General features: G+C 34.0%; 1 protein-coding gene across 1 annotated transcript in view; it reads left to right on the top strand.

Annotated features, from left to right (window-relative positions):
* The window catches only part of PCDH11X (protocadherin 11 X-linked), a 649,257-nt gene that overhangs the window by 499,908 nt on the left and 130,516 nt on the right, over positions 1-18,833 (top strand). The gene's annotated exons all lie outside the window — the stretch shown is intronic.

Raw genomic sequence — 18,833 nt, 5'->3', positions numbered from 1 at the left:
CCTATTCAGGTTGTCAATTTCTTCCTGTTTCAGTCTTGGGAGTTTATAGGTTTCCGGAAGGCATCGATTTCTTCCAGGTTGCTTAGTTTATTGGTATAGAGTTGTTAGTAATAATTTCTAATAATTGTTTCTATTTCCTTGGTGTTAGTCGTGATCTCTCCCCTTTCATTTGTAATTTTATTAATTTGAGTCCTTTCTCTTTTCTTTTGGATAAGTCTGGCCAGTGGTTTATTGATGCCATTACTTCCTTCAAAGAACTGGCTTTTTGTTCATTGATTTGATCTACTGTGTTTCTGGTTTCTAATTCACTGATCTCTGCTCTAATCTTAATTATTTCTCTTCTAATGCATGGCTTAGGCATCGTTTGTTGCTTTTTCTCTAGTTCTTTAAGGTATAAAGTTAGCTGGTGAATTCATGATTTTTCTAGTTTTTGATTGAGTCTTGGATGGCTATGTATTTCCCCCTTCGGACTGTCTTTGCAGTATCCCATAGGTTTTGGACCGATGTGTTTTCATTCTCATTGTTTTCCATGAATTGTTTAAGTTCTTCTTTGATTTCCTGGTTGACCCAAACATTCTTGAACAGAGTGGTCTTTAGCTTCCTAGTGTTTGAATTTCGGCCAAATTTTTTTCTTGTCATTGAGTTCCAGTTTTAAAGCATTGTGGTCTGAGAATATGCAGAGAATAATCTCAATCTTTTGGTATCAGTTGAGACCTGATTTGTGACCCAGTATGTGGTCTATTCTGGAGAAAGTTCCATGTGTGCTTGAGAAAAAGAATTATTCTGTTGTTTTAGGGTGGGATGTTCTGTATATATCTATGAGGTCCATCTGGTCCAGTGTGTCATTCAAAGCTCTTGTTTCTTTGTTGATTTTCTGCTTAGATGATCTGTCTATTGCTGAAAGTGGAGTATTGAGGTACTCAGTAGTATGTAGTAATACTACAATTAATGTATTGTTATCAACATGACTATTTCAGTTAACAGTTGGCATATGCAGGTGTCTGCTCCCATGTTGGGGGCATAGATATTTACAATTGTTAGATCTTCTTGTTGGATAGACCCTTTAAGAATGATTTAGTGTCCTTCTGTGTCTCTAACTACAGTCTTTAATTTTAAAATCTAATCTGTCTGATATAAGAATTGTTACCTTAGCTTTCTTTTGAGGTCTTTTGGCATTGAAGATGGATCTCCATCCCTTCATGTTCAGTCTGGATGTGTCTTTAGGGTGAAAATGAGTCTCTTCTACACAGCGTATGGATGGGTCCTGTCTTTTTATCCAATCTGCAACCCTGTGCTGTTTTATTGGAGCATTTAGGTGGCTCACATTGAGAGTAGTTATTGAAAGTTATGAATTTATTTTCTTCATGTTGCCTGTGAAGACCTTGTTTTTATAGAATGTCTCTGTAAATTTCTGTTCTATATCACTCTTGGGGTCTTTCTCCTTTTATAGAACCCCCCTTAATATTTCTTGCAGGGCCAGCTTAGTGGTCACATATGCCAATCTTGGAAGCTCTACATCTCTCCATCCATTCTAAATGACAGCCTTGCCGGATAAAGTATTCTTGGCTGCATGTTCTTCTCATTTATTACCCTGAATATGGCTTGCCAGGCCTTTGTGGCTTGCCAGGTCTCTGTGGATAGGTCTGACATTATTCTGATGTTCCTCCCTCTGTACATAAGGAATCTCTTTCCCCTAACTGCCCTTAATTTCATTTCCTTGGTTCTAAGAGTTGCTAATTTTACTATGACCTGCCAGGGCGTTGGCCTGTTTCCTTGATCTTTGGAGGGGTCCTCTCTGCCTCTAAGACATGAATGTTTGTTTCATTCCCCAGATTAGGGAAGTTCTCAGCCACGATTTGTTCAATTATATCTTCTAGTCCTCTCTCTCTCCACCTGCTCAGGGATCCCAATAATTCTGACATTGGAAAGTTTCATGGTGTCACTTATTTCTCTGATTCTATTTTCATGGATTCTGAGTTGTTTTTCCCTGGCCTCCTCTTTTCCCTTCTTGTCTATTAATTGGTCTTCTAAATTACTAATTCATTCATCTGCCTCACTTACCCTAGCTGTTAGATTATCGAGATTAGATTGGATCTCATTGATTACCTTTTTAAGTTCTGCCAGTTCAGCTTTCATTTTGGCCTTAGAGGCTCTATGTTGCCATTAATCAATTTCTCCATTCTAGCTATTGTCTTCACTATTGCTACCCTGAATTCCATCTCCAGTATCCATTTGTAAATTTGTGGCAGAAGTCACAGTCTCTGAGTCGTTCCTATTTTGGGGGTTCCTCCTCCTAGTCATTCTGTTGAGGTGAGGTTGAAGGAATGCAGAGTCCAAATTATTGACCACAACCCAAGCAAGATGCACCTGTTTTGTAGCGACCCTAGTATTGTCAGTCTCTTGTTCTCCCAGCCTGTCTTCTGGGGGAGGGTCTTGCTGTGCTGTTACTCAAGCAACCCTGTTTGGGCAAAGTTGCCCTGCCCCCTGTGGGGGGGAATGGTCTCAGTTAAAACCGGTTTTGAGGGGCTTTTTTTCTGTGGCGGCTTTCCCTGGTGGCTTTCCACATCTCTTCCAAGAGTCAGAGCAGAACTGATCATTTCCAACCTTTTGCCTCAGAGCAGAGAAATCACAGTCTGTTCTTCAGTGAGCTCTCCAGGCCATACTATCTCTGTCTGTGCTGCTAAAAACTGCAGCGTCCTGGGTTGTGCGTCCTTCAGCAGCACTCCTAGTCCTCGCCTCCAGGTCTGACACATCTCTGCCCTTTGTGCTTCTAAAACTGCCAGCCACCCCCAGTTCACACACGCATTCTCTCCACTCTGGGTTTCAGTCCAGGGGGCTGCCCTAAAGTCCTTTCCCCATCGCTACTGGTCTGTGAGTCTTTGCCCTGTCCCTAGCATGGGAGGTTATCGCTCACCAGTGGTGTAGATCACCACGGCTCCCTCCCCCTTCTGTTTATCTTCCTATATCTGTCTGCAGAATCATGGCTCCCCACTTCATACCTCAAAACCAACTGCTTATGACATTCTGTTTGTAGAAATCCAGATCTATCTTCTTACATCTCAGGATGATTTCATGGGTGTTCAGATTGGTCTGGTAGATATCCTGCTTAATTCTGGGGACCAGTTGGAATAGGGTCCCCTACTCCTCTGCCATCTCTTCAGTATCCCCCTCTTAAATGTAAACTCTTTTACCCTCTAGAAAGGTTTTGGATTGACCCCACTGCCACATCCAAACTGACAGTCAAATTTCTGATGCTTGACCTGGGGCCGTCCCACATGGATTTTTATGACCTCACTTTGCCCTGGCCCCTGCTGGCTGGGAGGAGGCAGAGCCAGTGCCGGAGCCTGAGCCTGAGCAAGCAGGAGCAGGAGGAGGACATTTTTCTTGTTTCTTGTGTTAGGCATGTATTGCTGTAAACTTCCTTCTTAGAACTGTATTTGCTCCATCCCAAAGATTTCGTACTATTATGTTTCGTTTTTCACTTGTCCATGTATTTTTTTTTATTTCCTCTTTGATTTTTTTTATTGACCTATTGGTTGTTTAGTGGCACATTGCTTAACTTTCATGTGTATGATTTTTTCTTGATTTTTTTAATTGGTTTCGCGTTTCATACTGTTGTGTTTGAGAAAATAAATGCTTGATATAATTTTAATCTTAAATGTCAAGACTAGTTTGTGACCTAACATGTAACCTATCCTGAAGAACATTCCATGTGTACTTCAGTAGAATGTGTATTCTGATGGTTTTACATGGAATGTTGTGTATATATCTGTTAGGTTGATCTGGTCTAATATGTCATTCAAATCTACTGTTTCTTTGTTGATTTTCTGTCTGGATGATCTATCCTTTGATGTAAGTGGGGTGTTAAAGTCTCCTACTATTATTGTATTACTGTCAAATTCCTTCTTTATGTCTGCTAATATTTGCTTTGTGTGTTCAGGTGCTCCAAATTTGGGTGCATATTTATAATTATATCCTCTTGCTAGATTGATTTCTTTAATATTATGTAGTACCCTTCTTTGTTTCTTGCTATAGTTTTGGTTTTAACATCCATTTTGTTTGATATAATTATAGCTACCCTGCTTTTAGTCTATTTGCATTTAAATTAATTATTGATAGGTATGTACTTATTGTCATTTTGTTAATTGTTTTCTGGGTTTTGTTTTTTTTTTGGTAGTTCTGTTGTTTCTTTCTTCTCTTGCTGTCTTTGATGTAGTTTGATGACTTTCCTTATTGTTATGCTTGGATTCCTTTTTCTTTATTGTTTTTGGATCTATTATAAGTTTTTGACTTGTGGTTACCATCAGGTTCATATATAACAACTTAAACATATAGCAGTCCATATTAAGTTGATGTTAACTTAAGTTCTAACCCATTCTAAAAGCATTAAATTTTTATTACCCTCTGTTTTATGTCTGTGATGTCTTGTTTTACAACTTTTTTAATTTTGTGTATTCCTTACTTAATTTTGGTAGATATAATTCATTTTTACTACTTTTGTGTTTTAACCTCTATATTGGCTTATAAGTGATTAATCTACTAGCTTTTCTATATGTTTGCTTTTACCTGTGATTTTTTCCATTTATAATTTATTTCTAGTTATGGCCTTTTCTTTCTACTTAAGGAGTTCCCTTTAAAATTTCTTCTAATGTTTGTTTAAAGGTGAAAATTAACTCTTGTTTGGGAAACTTTTGGTCTCTTCTATTCTGAATGATAACTTTGCTGAGTAGATCATCCTTGGTTGAATTTTTTTTTTTTCTTACAGCACTTTGAATGTATCATGCCACTTCCTTCTGGCCTGCAGTTACTGCTGAAAAATTAGCCGATAGCCTTATGGGGTTTTCCTTTAAAGTAAATGTTTTCTCTTGCTGCTTTTAAAATTCTCTTTATCATTACTTCTTGCTATTTGAATTATTATGTTTCTTGGTGTGGACTTCCTTGGGTTTATATTACTAAAGTATCTCTTTTCTTCCCGGACCTGGGTGTCTGTTTTCTTCCCCAGTTTAGAAAGGTTTTCAGTTATTATTCTTTAAATACGTTTTCTGCCCCATTCTCTCTCTTCTCCTTGATGTGTCCTTGGGATGCTGTGAGCTCAGGAACCTCTTACTCTGTCATCTTCCCTCCTCACAAGTCCAGACGTTTTGATCATAACATTCCAAGATATGGTGGAAAGAATATTTGAAGGTGAACCAGATCATATTGAGTTCTAATGACAGTTCTACACCTGACTAAATGTGTACATTTGGCCAAGTTACTTAAACACAGACTCTATATTTTTTTCGCACATTTAAAAAAAATTGTAGTGATCATATTTATACTTAACCCTCACAGAGAAGTCAAGCTGCTGAAACATGATGATATAATAACGAACAAAAACACATTAGTTAGTATTTAAATGTATACTGTGTTCTAGATACTCTCCCTAATAATTTGTAAATGTTTTTATTTTAATACTTATGATACTTCTATGTGTAAGTTCTATTATTTTCTTTATTTTTGAAATAGTGGAAACTGAGTGAAAGTTAGGGTAAATAATATAGGAATTTGATAGTCTCTAAAGCACTATACCAGTGTAAGACATTACTATTGTTTAGATTTTAGAACTTTTATCAGTACACCAATGAGCCATGATCATTGCAATTAAACTTCTATTTTAAATTTTGCTCTAATTGCATATTTATTTAGTATGTTCATAATGCAGTTGGGTTCTTACTCCAAGCTGCACTGAAACACCATAGTACCTTTTATGGTTATATTTTATAATTTTCATACCATATTTTATATATCCACTTTCCATTAACAGCTTATTTGAATACGCTTGATATTATTCATCTCACTTAATACAGTTTCTTAAGCATGTTTTTTTTATAATTAAATGTTAACACATAAGGGAAAAAGCCCTCTATGACCCTAATCACAAATGTATGTGACTAATCTTATTTTATTCATTCAACTGGTCTATTGAAGACTGTTTACCAGGGATAAAATTGAGTTATTTTCTTAAGTACAAAAATATGTAGATTTTTCCCCTCATAGTAAGTTAGATATATATGTGCAAGTTCTTAGTAGTAAAATAAACACTTCTATTCCTGGCAGTGCTTTACTTGTCTTCAAGGAAGAAATTGCAAATATATACTTGTCAATTCATTCAGAGCAAATTCTTTAGTACCTCCTCCTCGGAAAATATATATTAATCAACATTTATAAATTAATTTGTTTTTTTAAAGATTTTATTTATTTATTTGACAGAGAAAGAGGGCCAGAGAGCAAAAGCAGGGGGAATGGCAGAGGGAGAAGTAAAAGTAGAGTCCCCGCTGAGGAGGGAGTCTGATGCAGAGCTCTATTGCAGGACCCTGAGATCATGACCTGAGCTGAAGGCAGATGCTTAACTGACTGAGCCACCCAGGTGCCCCAATTTGTTTTATTATATTTGTTTTCAAGTTTACTTTCTTTTTTTTAGACATGTTTTAATTCAAGACTGAGTTTCAGGTATAATATATTAGTTACATTTTCTGTTTTCATTGAGGTTTATCATTTGAGCAGTAGAATGTCAACTGGTTTGTTTACCTGCAGTCATTTGTCTGATTTCCACAGTAATGCTCAGTTACCCAAGCTAATTTTTGAAATAACCTTACACTGTTTTATTGGACAACCCTTACCTTTCTGGCTCTCAGATAACTCTCAAGGATCTGTTCTTGAGCTAGTTTCTTATACTTATTGTTAGTACTAAATAATCAGTTGTAATTTAGGAATTCATTACTTTAGACTTGAGTTGTATTTGAATCAGGAACTGTTTAGGGATGAATGTGAGAGGTGGGGAAGCAGGGTGAGGTAGAAGTTCCTAAGGAGACTAGAAAAATGGATTACATCTCAGTCAAATTAATCACTTCACCTATCTTCATCTGAATACTTAGTTAATAAGTGTTTGTGAACATAAAACGTAATTCATTCTTATGCATGATAGATATGGAACTTTTCATATGTCAATTAGAGAAAATAATGTATTTTCATACTTTTTCTTTTCATGGCCAGAAGTTAATGAAAATTCATGTATAACTTTCCAAATGACAAACTTATCCACAGGCCATAATATTAATCCCTTTATGTTAATCTAATAGCTCCCTAAATTCTCAGACTGAAGGATAAAATCAAAATGCAGTTTTGTTAGTTTTGTGTTAGATTACTAACAGTAGATGCTAGAATGGCATAGAACAATATTTGTGAAAGGATTAAGTTTTATTAGAGCATCTGGATATTTTAACATTGAAAATTGCCTTCTTCAGGTAGAATGAAATAATTCCATGTTGCCATATTCATTATATATTATTCACTGATACATGGAACTAGAAAAAATATACTTTATGATAAAATTGTATTGCTTTTCAATGATTTTTTATTAAAGTTAGAAAATGGGTGTGGCTCTGCAGTGTCCTCATTGTGATAAAAACTCAGCATAGCTTTGAAACAGTATATAATCTGTGAATAAAAAAATGTATTCTTTTCAGTTTATGTTCTGGTTTTATACTATTTGCCTTTTTAAAAATCCATGTATGTGAAATAAATGACATTACTAAGTGACATATTTGTTGCTTGCTGGTAAAATATGCCTGACTTGTTTAAATGAGCCATAAACATTGAAAAGGTTCTGAATACTTATTTCTGCTATAACTAATTAGAATAATAATCTTTATTTCATAAAGTATAATGTTAATATTATTAATGTCTTGAATTTGATTCTATTTGAATGATGTAACAAAAATAAAATATTTATTTACTTCCATTTATAGATACCACACCAAAATCTGGGTCTATAATGAGGGAAATTTTTGTTTGAAATAAACTTTGAAAATACGCTATTGAAAATATTTTAAGATACAAACAAAAATTGATTATTGAAACAGCAACTTTCTCATTAAGTAAATTGTCAATCTGAGACCATAGCCCAGAAGTCTTAAATTTCAAGTGATTTATTATAATTGATTTTGATCAGCACTGTCAAATGGAAATATAATAAAATGTGTAATTATAAGTTGTCCAGGACACATTTTAAAAAAGCAAAAAGGAACAGGTGGAATTAATTTTATTGATATGTTTCATTTAAAGCAATGTATCCAAAATATCATCATTCCAACATGTAATCAATATAAAAATTAATATATTTTGCATTCCTTTTCATATTAAGCCTTGAAATTTGATATGTATTTTACAGGTACAGTACATCTATCTGAATTCCAACTAGCCATATTTCATATGTTCAATAACTATGTGTGGCTGGTGGCTATTGTATCAGCACAGATTTAGGTCCTTCTCAAAGAAAAATTAACTGCTGGGTTTGGGCTTCAGAGAAAAAAGGTTTGGTATACATTGGTTTGATATTATAACCCTGAAGAAAAACAAACAAAAAATCCTCTGAAGCCCTTATTTTTATACTTGCTCCTCTGAGAACATTTTCTCCCTGGCTGGCCAAACTTCAAAGAAAAAAGAAAACATTTGGGAAACATACCCTAGTTGATGTTTACTGCCACTGGCAATGAAAAGAAATGTCAAATGTGAAACAGAAATGGTCTGTATAGATCAAAGTCAACACTTTTGATTGCAGACTTTGTGTCCTATGTTTGAGACTCTTAAGAACCACAATTCATTACAGTTTGATTTCTTTGAAATTCTTGAGTAGTTTCAGAAGTACCCACCAATAGAGAACACTGACAGGCACTAGTTAATCTAGAGGCTATACACGAATAGATGATTTTAGAAAGTGTACTGTATAGTATTTTCTTCTAGCCAATATGTAATATTACCAGAATTGGAGCCAGTACACTGAAAAGTTTCTATCCTTCAGCTCGTATAAAATATAATACTTCAATTTTAAAAGATTAGTAATATAATTTATCACATTAAATGTGATAAAATATAATGTGACAATAAAATTATCACATTAAATTATCATTTAATGTGAATGTAAGAATGTGAATTTCTAAAGGCATATATTATCTTAAATCTAAAATATTTATATAGTAGATGTGTATATGTGGTATTCATGGTGCTCATGCTTACAGGATGTATTTCTTAGACTTAAGGTATAACAAAGATTTTAAATAGTGCTGTGTATTAGTGACAATTGAAAACATCAATTTCTTCACTTGATAATCACTTATTAGTGATCCAAAATATCACCAAACTAAAAATAGAAAACACTCTACAAAGTGATGATATACAATGCTCATTTAAGAGGGCAACATTCAACTAAATTGATAAATGTTTTATATTCTTAACTAAAATCATATAGAATTATATCATTGCTTACTGGTAAATATGTGCAATAGAGTACTTAGCTATTATTCAGAATCCAAATGAGATTTAGAAAACATATTTTAACAGTTTGCAACTTGGAGAAAATGACTATTGGATGCTTTACAGAGTTTGAATTTATACCAGGTTAACAAAGTTATATTTTCTTTGCTGTGACTATTTATTGCTATTCTCCAAATATAAAAATATCCTAGAAGATTAGAAGGAAGAAATTAGGGAACTTTAGAGGACCCACATTAAACATTTTCCATATATGTTTTCTGGGACCATTTTAAGCTTTTTCTAATGTACTTAAAATATAAAGTGCATGCAGGGGTGGCTCAGGTGGTTAAGCATATGACTTTTAGTTTCAGCTCAGGTCCTGATCTCATGGCTCATGAGATCAAGCCCAACATTGGGCTCCACACTCCCTGGAAGTCTGCTTGGATATACTCTCCCTCTGCCCTTCCCTCCACTTTCCCTTTATCTCTCTTCTCTTTCTCAAACAAATACATTTTTTAAATATAAAATAAAATATAAAGAATAAGAGTATTTTGGAAAGTAACAAAAAGAGAAGAGAAATTCTTGTCAGAATATTAAAGCTTTAACAATAAAAGATGGTAGCTGTGCAGAAATTGATAGATCGATGTAGTAAAATAGTATTGAAGTTGAACATAATGCATATCTCAAGTTAATATATGGTTCAAAAATAATCAAAACCAGAGATAAAGATAGAGTTCTGGGAAAGCTTGTGAAGTATTTGGAAAATGATCTTTGTTCCAAACTACAGATCCAAGAAAATTATAGTAGATCAAAGATATGACTATAAACCTGAGACCATACGATTTAGAAGAAAATATAAGTGGATATTAACCAATCAAAGAAATATGCCTCATTTACATTTTTATTCTTGAATATCTGTATAATTAGTTGCAAAGCTAGTCCCAAACAATTCTAATAAAATATTTATTTGGATTGAATTACTGAAATTAATTTTTATATTACACTATGGAAATTACTATTATTTCTATTAGTTTTGCCAAAAGTTTCTAGAATGGTTCTGTTGTCATTAATTTAGACAGCTCTTGAAATGGAGGATAATTATAGAAGGTAAAGTATATAGCATTAAGTCATAGTTAATTTGTTTTTTAATATTGATGATAATGATAACAATAATCACCAACTTTTAATGAGCAGGTGTAAAACATTACACAATATTCATATTTCAAAACAACAACAAATGAAGTGAGTCACTTTCAAATGATGGATTATTTTTAAATAGTGGTTGCATAATTTCTTCTAATAATATTTGATCAAATTGGCTTGCATTTGTACATGGAATACTATTGTTTCTTTTATGCTAATATAGCTTGAGTGTAGAGTTTTCTAAAAGCCTTGCACAATCCTCTTTTTCTCCCTAATACTTGCTTAAAAAGACTTCTTGACAACTCTCTTTCCCTTTAGCTTCATTTTATTCAACGGTCTTTCTTGGGACATAGAACATGCCAGGCACTATACTAAGTTCTCTTCCTTCATGCTTTGATTGCTCTCCAATAGGCAAGGGATGACAGGAGAGAAAATTATACTATGTATATAGTAGTATATACATAGTTATAGGTGGAAGTAAGATTGAAGTAGAGATTAGTTTAGGGTTATAGCACCCTTACTAAAAATAAGATTTTTAATATAATATTTCATGATATTTTGTGTAAGAAGATTTGATATACTCTAACCTTGCTTCAGGAAAACATAGAGATGAATCTTGAATGGGATTTCTAGAAAAAAAAAACTATATCATAATTTTTAACACTTTCCCAAAACATTCAGAAGCAGAAAGTATAAGCCAAAGAGTCTGCCTGAGGGGATCACTTGAGAATGTATTCTTTCATGCCTGCTATAAGATTGCGTTTCATTTTTTTAAAGATTTTATTTATTTATTTGACAGAAAGAGAGAGATAGGAGAGAGAGAGCACACAATCAGGAGGAGCAGAGGCAGAGTGAAAAGGAGAAGCAGGCTCCCCGCCAAGCAGGGAGCCCCACATGGGACTCGATCGCAGAATCCTGGGATCATGACCTGAGCCGAAAGCAGACAGTTAACCGATTGAGCCACCCAGGTGCCCACTTTTTTTTTTTTAAGATTTATTTATTTGAGAGTGAGAGAGAGAGAACACGAGTGGAAGGGGCAGAGGGAGAGGGAGAGAGAATCTCAAGTAGACTCTGCATGTGGAGTCCCATGCAGTGCTTGATCCCAGGACTCTGAGATCATGACCTGAGCCAAAACCAGGAGTCAGATACTCAACCAACTGTGCCACTCAGGTACACCAGATTGCATTTCAGTTTTAAAATCAAAATGGTATATGAGTAGCTCCAACAAAGGAGTGCTCTTGTGATGAACACAGTTTGTTGTATGTAAGTGTTGAATCACTAAATTGTACACCTGAAACTAATATTACACTGTATGTTAACAGACATTTAAATAAAAACTTTAAAAAGAGAAAAATAAAAATTAAAATAAAAATGATACTATTGGGATTTCATTTAAAACTGTATAGGGGCGCCTGGGTGGCTTGGTCGGTTCAGAATCTGACTCTTGATTTAGGCTCGGGTCATGATCTCAGGGTCCTGGGATCCAGCTCCCTGTTTGGCTCTGTGCTCAGCTTGCAGTCTGCTCCTGGCCTCACGCTCTTCTCCTCCCCCAATTCACGCTCTTTCTCTCTCTCAAATAAACAATAAAAATTAAAAAAAAAACCTTAAATCTGTATAAACAAGACTACTTTTTAAATTATATATACTTTTGCATATTCTTCCACATTTTTCAAGCCCCTAAAAGCATCAGAATTGTTTGAGAGTCAGATAATAGAACTACATATTTGGATAATCTAGTTGCTCAAGTATAAAAGCATTTACTTCTCTTGGTTATCAGTAATTGCTCTGTCTAATTTAATTTATTTTTGAGGTTAGCGCTATAACCCTAAACTTAATTTTTTACTGCAATTACTTGATGCTCAACAAAACAAGGTTGCTATGAAGGAAAAATTGTACCATTTTCTTTATTCCATATGTTCTCTTAGGTTTTCAAGCTAAAAATCTGAATTTACATTTTTTTCTACAGTAATATTATAATAATGATTTTTATTTACAGTCTAATGGAAATTCAAAATCAACATTATATGATGCAACATTTGCTTACACTTAGGACTTAACAAATATTATCCATTTAATGTGATAAGTTCTTTAAAATACTCTACCATATATTGTGATATCTTTTCTACTAAATAATTTACAAATCCAACTTTTAAAGAGTTGTTGCATTATTATGGGATTTAGTTGTAGTGTGAATTGCAGTTTCTTCATTTTTTCTGTTTTCCCTTGAATACAACTGTTGTAAAATTTTTACTTTGAAAGCTTATATAGCAGAACTATGATCTGTTGATTTAGTGTTTTTCTTGAGATATAATTCACATAACATATGATTTACTATTGTAGAGTGTGAAATTCAGTACTTTTAATTACATTTATAAATTTATGCAACCTTCATTACTATTGAAATCCACAATATTTTCATCATGCACCAAAATAAATTCACATAACCATTACCAGTCACTCCCTAATCTTCCCTATTCTTATTCTGTCAACCAATATTCTCACTTGTCTTTATAGATTTGCCTATATAAGAAATTTCATAAAGCTGAGTCACATACTATGTGGACTTTTGTGTCCAGCTTCTTTTACCTGGCATAATGTTTTCAAGATTCATCCATATTATAGAATACATCAACACTTCATTCAATTGTATGGTTGAATAATATGTCATCGTATGATATGACACATTTTGTTTATCCATTAGATGACAGACATCATTTTTTTATCATTAGTTGACAGGCAATCGGGTGTTTCCAAATTTTAGCTCTTATAAAAAATGCTGCAGTGAACATTGGTGTATAAGTTTTTGTATGGACATAAGTTTTCAATTCTCTTAGGTGTATACTCAAGAATAGAATTGCTAGTCCATAAGGTAACATTATGTTTAATATTTTAAGAAAGTGTCACACCATTTTCCAAATAATTATACCTTTTAACATTCCCAACATTCTGTATGAGAGTGCTGGTTAGTTCTATTTTTTTTTATTTTGGTCATGGTTTATTAGACCATTTGTAAATATAGATGTGTTTGAATGATGAAAGTAACATATTCATTTTATTTTTTGTTTTAACTTCAAGTTTTTATATAAATTCCAGTTAGTTAACATACAGTGTAGTATTAGTTTCAGGTGTAAAATTTAGTGATTCATTATTTATATACAAAACCCAGTGCTAATCACAACCAACACCCTCCTTAATGCCCATCACCCATTTAAACCAACCGTCTGCCTTCCTCCCTTCCAACAACCATCTATTTGTTCTCTACACTTCAGAATCTGTTTCGTGGTTTGCCTGTCTCTCTTTTTTTTATCCCTACTTTCATTTGTTTTGATTCATAATTCCACATATGAGTGAAATCATATGGTATTTCTCTTTCTCTGAATGACTTATTTTACTTAGCAAAATACCCTCTAGTTCCATCCATGTCATTGCAAATGGCAAGATTTCATTCTTTTTTATGGCATGGTAATATTCCATTGTGTGTATATATATATATATATATATATATATATATATATATATATATATATATATACCACCTCTTCATTATCCATTCATCAGCCAATGGACATATGGGATAATTCCATAGTTTAGCTATTGTTGATAATGCTGCTATAAGCATTGAGATGGATGTATCCCTTTGAATCTGTATTTTTGTATCCTTTGGTAAATATTTAATAGTGCAATTGCTGGATTGTAGGGTAGAAGAACCTCATACTGTTTTCCAGAGTGGCTATACCAGTTTGCATTCCCACCAACTGTGTAATATGGTTCCCTTTTTTTCTGCATCATGCCAACATCTGTTGTTTCCTGTTTGTTAATTTTAGGCATTCTGACAGGTGTGAGGTGATACCTCATTGTAGTTTTGATCATCATGCCAACATCTGGTGTTTCCTGTTCGTTAATTTTAGGCATTCTGACAGGTGTGAGGTGATATCTCATTGTAGTTTTGATTTGTATTTCCCTGATGAGTAATGTTGAGCATCATTTCGTGTCTGTTAGTCACCTGTATCTCCTCTTCAGAAAAATGTCTATTCCTGTAGTTTGCTGATTTTTTAACTAGGTTATTTGTTTTTTGGGTGTTGAGTTTGATAAATTCTTTATATATTTTGTATATAAACCCTTCATCAGACACGTCATTTGAAAATATATTCTCCCATTCTGAATGTTGCCTTATAGTTTTGTTGATTGTTTCTTTCACTGTGCAGAAGATTTTATCTTGATGAAGTCCAATAGTTCATCTTTGCTTTAGTTTCCCTTGCCTCCAGAGACATGTCTAGTAAGAAGTTGTTATGGCTGAGGACAAAGGTTTCTGCCTGTGTTCTCCCCTAGGATTTTGATGGTTTCCATTCACACATTTAGGTCCTTCATCCATTTTGAATTTATTTTTGTGTATGGTGTAAGAAAGTGGTCCAGGTTCATTTTTTTGCATGTCGCTGTCCAGTTTTCCCAACACCATTTGTTAAAGAGACTTTCTTTTTTCCATTGTATACCCTTTCCTGCTTTGTTGAAGTTTAGTTGACCATATAGTTGTGCATCTATTTCTAGGATTTCAATCCTGCTCTATTCATCAATGTGTCTATTTTTGTGCAGGTACCATACTGTCTTGATCACTACAGCTTTGTAATTAACTAGAAGTCCAAAATTGTGATGCTTTCAGCTTTGCTTCTCTTTTTCAAGATTGCTTTGACAATTCAGGGTCTTTTCTGGTCCCATAGAATTTTTAGGATTGTTTGTTCCAGCTCTGTGAAAAATGCTTGTGGCATTTTGATAGGGATTGCATTAAATGTGTAGATTGTTTTGGGTAGTATAGACATTTGAACAATATTTGTTCTTCCAACCCATGAGCATTGAAAGTTTTTTCCATTCCTTTGTGTCATCTTCAAGCCAACCTCAAGTGTACTATAGACTTATCAGTGTATAGATCAGTGTTCTATAATTTTTGTAGTACAGATCTTTTACCTCTTTGGTTAGGTTTATTCCTAGGTATCTTTTGGGTTTTGGTGCAACTGTAAATGGCATCAATTCCTTGATTTCTCTTCCTGCTGCTTTATTATTGGAGTATAGAAATACAACAGATTTCTGTATGTTGATCCTGTAATCTGAAACTTTACTATATTCGTATATCAGTTCTAGCAATTTTTTGTGGACCCTTTCAGGTTTTTTAAATAGTCTCATGTCTTCTGCACATAGTAACAGTTTGATTTATTCCTTGCCAATTTGGATGCCTTTTATATCTTTATGTTGTCTGATTGCTGAGGGTAGGATTTCCAGTACTATGTTAAATAACAATGGTGAGACTGGTCATCCCTGTCTTGTTCCTGACCATAGAGAAAAAGCTCTCAGTTTTTCCCCATCGAGGTTGATATTAACTGCAGGGATTTCATATATGATCCTTATGATGTTGAGGTATGTTCCCTGTAACCCTAATTTGTTGAGAGTTTTTATCAATAATAGATGATCTACTTTGTCTAATGGTTTCTCTGCTTCTATTGAGAGGATCATACTGTTCTTATTCTTTGTTTTATCAATGTGGTCTGTCACATTGATTGATTTGTGAATATTAAACCACCATTCCAACTGAAAAATACCACTTGATTGTGGTAAATGATTCTTTTAATGTACTGTTGTGTTTGATTTGCTAGTATTTTGCTGAAACTTTTTGCATCCATGTTCATCAGGGATATTGGCCTGTAGTATCTTTTTCAGTGGGGTCTTTTTCTGGTTTTAGAATCAAGGTAATGCTGGCCTTCTAGAATGAATTTGAAAGTTTTCCTTCCATTTTGATTTTTGGGAATATTTTGAGAAGAACAGGTCTTTCAGTGTTTGCTAGAATTCCTCTGTGAAGCCATCTGGATCTGGACTTTGTTTTTCAGAAGATTTTTGATCACTGATGCAGTTTCTTTGTTGGTTTTCAATCCGTTCATATTTTCTATTTCTTCCTTTTTCAGTTTTGGTAGTTTATATGATTCTAGGAATTTATCCATTTATTCCAGATTGTCCAATTTGTTGGCATGTGATTTTTCATGATATTCTTTTGTAATTGTTTGTATTATTGTGGTGTTGGTTGTGATTTATCCTCTCTCATTAGTGAGTTTATTGATTTGGGTCCTTTCTCTTCTCTTTTTGATGAGTTTGGCTAGGCATTTATCAACTTATTTAATTCTTTCAAAGAAGCAGCTCCTTTCATTGATCTGTTCTAGTAGGAGTTTATTTGCTGTTGTTTCTTTATAATTTATTTCTGTTCTAATATTTATTATTTCCCTTATTCTGCTGTCTTTAGACTTCATTTGTTTGTACTTCTTCTAGCTCCTTTAAGTATAAGGTTAAGTTGTATATTTGAGATTTTTCTTGCTTCTTGAAGTAGGGTTGTATTGCTATATACTTCTTAGTACCACTTTTGTTGTATCCCAAAGGTTTTGGACCATCCTGTTTTCATTTTCACTTGTTTCCATGTATTTTTTAAATTTTTCTTTCATTTCCTGTTTGACCATTCTTTATTAGATGCTCTTTTTATAAGATTTTATTTATTTATTGAGAGAAAGAGAGGTAGCATGAGCAGGGAGGAGGGGTAGAGGGAGAGGGAGAAGACTCCCCACTGAGTGGGGACCCCGATGTGGGGCTCGATCCCAGGACCCTAAGATCATGACCTGAGCCAAAGAAAGATGCTTAACCAACTGAGCCACCCAGGCACCCCTAGTAAGATCTTCTTTAACCTCCATGTATATGTGGTCTTCCCCCAATTATTTTTGTGATTGATTTCAAGTTTCATAGCATTGTGATTGGAAAATATGCATGATATGATCTCCATCTTTTGGTACTTTTTGAGACCTGATTTGTGACCTACTATGTGATGTATTTTAGAGAATGGACCATGTGCACTTGAAAAGAATGTGTATTCTGCTATTCTAGGATAAAATGTTCTGAACATATATGTTAAGTCCATCTGGCTCAGTGTTTTATTTAAAGCCATTGCCTCCTGTTTGATTTTCTGCTTAGGTGATCTGTCCATTGATGTAAGTGGGTTGTTAAAGTCCCCTGCTGTAATTGTATTATTATCAAAGAGTTTCTTTATGTTTGCTATTAATTGTTTTATATAGTTGGGTGCTCCCATGTGGTGGCATTAATATTTAAGTTTTACATATCTTCTTAAAAAATAGACCTCTTTATTATGACGTATTACCTTCTTCATCTCTTATTACAGTCTTAGGCTTGTAATATAGTTTCTCTGATTTAAGTATTGCTACTTCAGCTTTCTTCTGACCTCCATTTGCATAATAAATGTTTTTTTTCCGTCCCCTCACTTTCAATCTGCAGGTGTCTTGAGATCTAAAATGAGACTCTTGTAGGCAGCATATAGATGCGTCTTGTTTATTTACCTATTCTGACACCCTATATCTTTCGATTGGGGCATTTAGTCCATTTACATTCAGAATGATTATTGATATATGAATTTGGTTCCATTTTATTACTTGTTTTGACATTGTTTCTGGAGATTTTCTCTGTTCCTTCCTTGTGTTTGTTGCTTTAGGTTTTTCTTTCCCACTCAGAGTCCCCTTTAATATTTCTTACAGGGCTGGTTTAGTGATAATAAAACTCTTTCAGTTTATGTTTGTCTGGGAAACTACTTCTCCTATTCTGAATGATAGTCTTGCTGGATAGAGTATTCTTGGCAGAAGATTTTTCCCATTCAGGACATTGAATACATCATGCCACTGTCTTCTTGCCTTTCAAGTTTCTGTGGAGAGATCTGCTGCTAATCTTATTGGTCTTCTCTTGTAAATTAGGGACCCCTTTACTCTTTGTCCTTTTATGATTTTTTTTTTTCTTTATCCCTATATTTTGCAAATTTAACACTTGGTGTTGGCCTGCTTTTTTTGAGTTCAGTGGGAGTTCTCTGTGCCTCTTGGATTTGCATGTCTGTTTCCTTCCCCAGATTAGGGAGGTTTTAAGCTATAATTTTTTTCAAATAAACCTTCTGCCCATTTCCTCTTCTCTTCTTCTTCTGGGACTCCTATGATATGAATGTTATTATGCTTTATGTAATCACTGAATTCCATGTCTATATTCATAATCCAGTATTTTTTCTTCCCCTCTTTTTCTCAGCTTCATTATTTTCCATAATTTTATCTTCCCTATCACTGATTCATTCCTCTGCTTCTTCCATCCTTGTGGTCATTACATGTGTCAGTTTCAAATCTTAGTTATTGCATTTTTCATTTGAACCTGAGTAGTTTTTAAGTCTTTTATCTGTGTGGTAAGGGATTTTCTGCTGTCTTCTTTGTTTTTTTGCAAGCCCAACTAGTATCGTTATGATTGTTGCTTTAAATTCTGGATCAGGCATATTACTTAAATCTGTTTCAATTAGATCCTTGTCTGTGATCTTTTCTTGTGCTTTTTTT

The sequence above is a fragment of the Zalophus californianus genome, chromosome X, assembly GCF_009762305.2.
Source record: "Zalophus californianus isolate mZalCal1 chromosome X, mZalCal1.pri.v2, whole genome shotgun sequence".
NCBI lineage: Eukaryota > Metazoa > Chordata > Mammalia > Carnivora > Otariidae > Zalophus > Zalophus californianus.
This window is presented reverse-complemented; position numbering and strand designations above follow the sequence as displayed.